A 6000-nucleotide genomic window follows, 5' to 3' on the forward strand; every position below is an offset into this window, starting at 1 on the left:
ACACCAGCACACTCTTTCATTTATGCATTCTCTATGGCTGCTCTTGTCAGCAGAGTTAAGTGGTTGCAACAGACTATATGGTCTGCAAGACCTAAAATATTTCCTCTCCGGCCCTTTACAGAAGACTGCAGAATCCTGGTTTAGAGCTCTATTCATGTCAAGATTGCTTCACAGAACAGGGCCAGACATATGGAAAGTATTCTTAGTGCACAAATGGTAGGCCTCCTGGTTCAACCCAGTTGCTCTGCATGTTGGATGCTGCTGGAAGAGGGGAGAATTGGTAGCTGCCCTTGCTTGTCCTCCGGCTGACATGCTGAGCTGAGGTGGGGGTTTAGTTTCTGTTCTCACTGCCCATTTAATCAGGAGCCTCTCAGCTAACCCTGTCAACAGGGAGACCAATTAGTGCCAGTTTCGATGTGAAAGGCATTTCCTTAAGGCAGAACTGAGATCTCCACCTCATTTCACACAAACAATTCAAGGTCACAAGGTTAACCTGGTTAGAGTCAAACCAGGGCTTAAAAAGTGAAAGGCAGCCTTTCTTACAAAGCCCTAGAGCTCTCTAGACTCCTTAGGAAAAAGTGTCCAAGAATTTACCTCATTTACCACAAGGGGAACTAACACTACAGGGGTAAACAGCCAACAGGCCCTGCAAATTTAATATCCCTCCACAAGATTACTCTCAGATTTCCCACAGATGTTTATGGCAAAACTTTATTAGAGCCATGTGTAGTGATCAGCTTCCTTGGAATTCAAGAGCATTAGGTTTTCTACTTGACCCACCTCCAAGGGCCAGTGAGTTCTCAAAATGCATTTCTTACAAGTGAAAATACTTTTTTAAAGGCAACTTTTTTTGTACTAGATTGCCTAAAACTCTACTGTAAGTAAATTTTTATGTGCACATTGTAATATTTTAATAAGATGAGCAGACCTTACTTCTTAAAACCTTTTGATGGATCACTTCATTAAAAAAAAAACTTGTTTCTGGAGACTGCATAGTTATTCGAAAGAATTCCTAATTTTCAAAGTGATGTGCTATTCACATAATATAAATTGTTCTAAATAAATCAAGATTGTTTATTTATTTTTTAAGATTGTTTATTTTAAAATGAACAATTCAGCGGCAATCACTGCATTTACAATGTCATGGTTTCTTATGTCAATGTTGCCTTTTATATTTATAGTATTTATAATACTATTATATTAATATTTTGACTGTTAAGAGGGCACAAACACCCATACTGTCCATGTTCCTCAAATGAATTTGACGCCAAGAACTGCTTTTCAAACCAATAAACTGTCCCTCTTGGACATTCAAATTGCCAAATGGTGAAGAGAGGTAAATCACACTAGAGGATGAGAAAAAGAAAAATTCTTTTACACTGATTACAACCACTCAGAAAGATTTACTAGGTTTTCTAGGGTTTGATCCCTGGGTCGGGAAGATCCCCTGGAGAAGGGAATGGCAACCGACCCCAGTATTCTTGCCTGGAGAATTCCATGGACAGAGGAGCTTGGTGGGCTACAATCCATGGGGTGGCAAAGAGTAGGACACAACTGAGCGACTAACATACACACACACGCTAGGTTGCAGATATTTCTTTGGGGACATTAACATCTCCCAATAGTCCTCCAAACCACATACTTTTTTTTTTTTAAAGAATGCCTCTATTATTCCTGAAAAATGACATACCTCATAATTAAAATTTTAAAGTACAAAAAGAAAAACATTAACTTGAAATTCTACCATCCAGAAATGATCATCTTTAACAACAGGGCTAACACTGTTTTAGGTAAATATAGACAGAAACAAGTTTAGAAAAATGGAATCATACTATATATCACATCTTAAATTATTAGTATCAAGAAGATGGAATAGACAAACTTTTCTGTCTTCTTCTCATTTCATAGTAACTATTAGACCTTGGGGGATATCTTCAACCCCCATGTTAATCACATTATCTATATTAGTCATAACAGTAGGAAAGTTGTTAAAAAGAGTAAATCCTATGAGTTCTCATCACAAGGAAAAAATCCTTTTCTTTTTGTATCTATATGAGATGAAAACTGTTAACTGAAATTATTGAGATGGGACCTCCCTGGCGAGCCAGTAGTTAATAAGACTCTCTGCTTCCACTGCAGAGGACATGGGTTCAGTCAGGAGACTAAGATCCCACAAGCCACACAGTACAGTCAATAATTTTAAATTAATAAAAATAATTTTGGTAATCATTTCACAATACATCTAAGTCATTCTGCAGTACACCTTAAATACAGTGGTGTATGTCATGTTAATAGAACTGGGGGCAAATTTTTAAATATATATATTAACAGGAAAAAAACTCAGTGGATGACCCAGCAATTCTACTCCCAGGTATATACCCAAGATAAATCAAAAACTTGTTACATCAATGTTCATGGTAGCATTATTCATAATAGCCAGACTGACTGGTTCTATTTTGAAAGCACTAGCTGAAAGGTTAAAACTCACTTCCTAGAAACATTTCCAACAGCCAGGTGAATGCCTCCTGAACTTGCAAAGCTGGTAAAAACCATGTGATTAAATAACAGATGGATTTGGGAAACGGCAGAAGTGCAGCCCAAGGCTAGTATATACTTGATTTATACCTAAGGAAGAATGGTTCAAAGTGGGTTTTAATTAAATATTTATGTTATAGCCAGAAACAGCAAGTGGTCTTTGTGTAGTTAGGGACTGGCTTTCAGAAGGTCTAAGAAAGAAAATGAATGAACATTAAATATTTATATGTTGGAAGTAGATTCTGTTCTTTCCCTGCCTGAAGGAAGATAAAAAGGCTAAAGATAACCAGTGAGCTGCATTTGGAAATACTAAGAGGCTAGGTTCAATTTAAGTGAATATGAGGGTTTTACTGAGGCCAGATAATGTGAAATACTAAACCTTTTATTATTTATCTGGGGACCACAAAGGAATAACTTTCCATTGTTTTTGGTTGAATTTTTTAACTTTGAGAATGGGAAAAATAACAATTTCTTTGCTGAAGCATAGACTACTAACTGGGACTTCCCTGGTGGCTCAGACAGTGAAGAATCTGAATGCAATGCAGGAAACCGGAGTTTGATCCCTGGGTCAGGAAGATTCCCTGGAGAAGAGAATGGCTTACCCATTCCAGTATTCTTGCCTGGAGAATTCCATGGACAGAGGAGCCTGGCGGGCTACAGTCCATAGGGTCACAAAGAGTTGTACACGACTGAACGACCAACACTTTCACAGGCTAATAACTGCTGTATCAATTTTTCAAACCCTTATATGACCCTTCCAAAGGAGAATCTATCCTAGCAAACTAAACTCAAGCCAAGTTTATCTTGAATCTGAAAGTTTAGAATGATCATGAACCACACAGCATGCAAATTCCTCATATTTGTCTCTTTAATGTGATAAAGTTTTGATCAATGTTGTAATAACCTCTATACAATGGCTTCCTAAAGTGTTCACATTTAAAATTGTGACCTGCTCTGTATGATGCTTCATTTGCCTGAATTGCTACAGCAACAGCCAAGTATCAACTGTTATTGCGTCAAAGGTAAAACTTGCACCTGATATGTAGCCCCAGAGAATTTTTAGGGCAAAGGCTATGAACACAAATAAATGCTAATTTTAAAAGAAATGTTTGAAAAACTTCAATTCTGAAGTTAAATTAATCCAAATCTGAGAATCTAGAACAAACTTCATATAAAGAGGTACCATCTTAATCACATGCTAACAATAATGAAACTGCAGTATTGCAATAAAGGAGAAAAATTAAAGTGATTATATGGCATTCTTTGATGTTAGGTCCAGGGCACATGGGTTCTAAAACTGGTGAACTGGAATGCCACCTACGCTCAAGACACTGTAAAACAATGCCAAGATCCAAATATTTAAAAGGTGATTGAAATACCTAGACCTAGACTTCAAAAAATCTCTTCATACATCATTTCACAACAACTTAGCATCTCTTTAAAAGCATTGGTTTTGCTTCTGATCTTGAGTTTACTTTTAAAGCAAGAGTACTGCTGGAGCAATGCTGAAAGCCTGGGATAGCAAGAAATTTGTGGATCACAGCTTTTACCTCCAGAGGCTTGTTTCCTAAGGTGATCTTTATCTGCAGACTGCTAGAGGTCCCAGGCAACAAAGAGCTAAACATGATCAAGTTCTGAAACAGAAAAATTAACTGTGGAGCTGAAGGCTGAGCTTTAGAAGGGTTTTTTTCATTTCAAATCCAGATTTACCTTGGATTTAATTCCACTCAATTTGAAATTAGGATGGTTCACACTAACAAAATATATTAAATACATGAAAATGCTTAGATACTTTTTATTAATAACACCATTAGGTAGGTTGTCCGTAAATACAGTGTGAATGCAAATGCCACCACCCTCACAAAACTCATCTTCAATTAAAATCTGTGTAGATGTTTCCTGGCTTCCACTTCGTTCGCTGAACCTGGGGCCCCCACTCTGAATCCTGCCCCTGTGGTTGCTTGGGCTCCTGACGGTCTGTAAAATCTCTTCAGGGCTGGATGAACAAGCTCTGTCTTCATGAGCTTGACACTGGTTGAGGTCTAATTCTAACTCATCAGTTTTCCCTGGAACTAAGATTATAATCTGCCTGATTTTCAGTAACACTAACACAGCCTATAAGATTATCATCTTTTCACCCTCTTTACTCTTTCTACCCACCAGACAGACCTTTGGACAATTAAGTCAGTCATTCCACATTAGTTAGATTACGTTCAGTATTTGATAGCTCTAAAAGGAATTACAGTCACGTCAGCTTGAGGATGAGAAGTGGAAAAGAAAAAAGTAAATTGATGAAGACTAACGTAAAGACTAATGTAATGATAAAGACTGAAAGTAAAATGATAAAGATTAAAAAAAAAAATTCAGTTGTGTAAGCAACTGTGACCATTCCCATAAACTGTTTTTCAAAGTAGCTTCTCAAAGTGACTACCCTGCAAGTTACCAGACCTGCATCCACTCATTCAACAAATATTTCATCAAGCTTCACTGCTAGGGGAGTTCAAAAGAACTGATAAGTAAGTTCAGAAACCGCTGAACTCTTCACTCACCCCAGCAAAATCCCAGTGCTTTCCCTGATCATCTCATCATCCGCCCAAAATGGTGTTTCCCTGATCTCAAGTCAGATGACACATCAACTGTCAGCCCAGCTGGAATCCCATGCACACAGGCTGCTTCAGAAAAGCAGCCTCATATGGACAGAGGAGTCTGGTGGGCTAAGGTCCATAGGGTCGAAGAGAGTCAGACACAACTGAGCGATTTAGCACTCATGCACATAGCTCATACACCCATGGCGGATTCATGTAAATGTATGGCAAAACCAATACAATATTGTAAAGTAAATAAATAAATAAATCTGAAAAAAAAACACAAAACCCCAAATATTTCAGTATCTACTATATCCAATGTAGAGATAATTTACCTCGACAAAAGACCAAAATGCTTGGAGATAACTCCTCCACAACAACTGCTGCTTTTCTTGGAATTTTAAAAATCATGTATCGGTAGAAAAAACTGCTGTGTATACTTTGGGTTAGAGGTTTTCCAAGCATGCTAACCTAGAAAAGCAGCAGCACTAACCCAGGGAACTTGTTAGAAATGCAAATTCTTGAGCCCTACCCGACTGTCTCCATCAGAAAATCTGGGGATGGGACCCAGCCATCTATTTTTAACAAGAATCCCAGGTGATTCTGATACTTACCAGTTTTAGAACCACTGCCTTATTTTAGGCTCAGTGATCACATTCAGATTCCATCCTTAATAGGACTAAACAAAGAGGTGACTCAATGACTTAAGTAGTACCTTATTCCTAGTACCCAACATAATATGTCCTCTCTACAACAGGAAAACCCAAGTGTATTAATTTATGGTCAAAAGTATTTTCAGACTTAACCTTCATTTATGTACAAGCCTGAGGCTTGTTGTAAAACTAGTGAGCACCAGGGAATTTCCCGGCAGTCTGGTGGT

Source organism: Cervus canadensis, chromosome 8 (genome assembly GCF_019320065.1).
Source record: "Cervus canadensis isolate Bull #8, Minnesota chromosome 8, ASM1932006v1, whole genome shotgun sequence".
Classification (NCBI taxonomy): domain Eukaryota; kingdom Metazoa; phylum Chordata; class Mammalia; order Artiodactyla; family Cervidae; genus Cervus; species Cervus canadensis.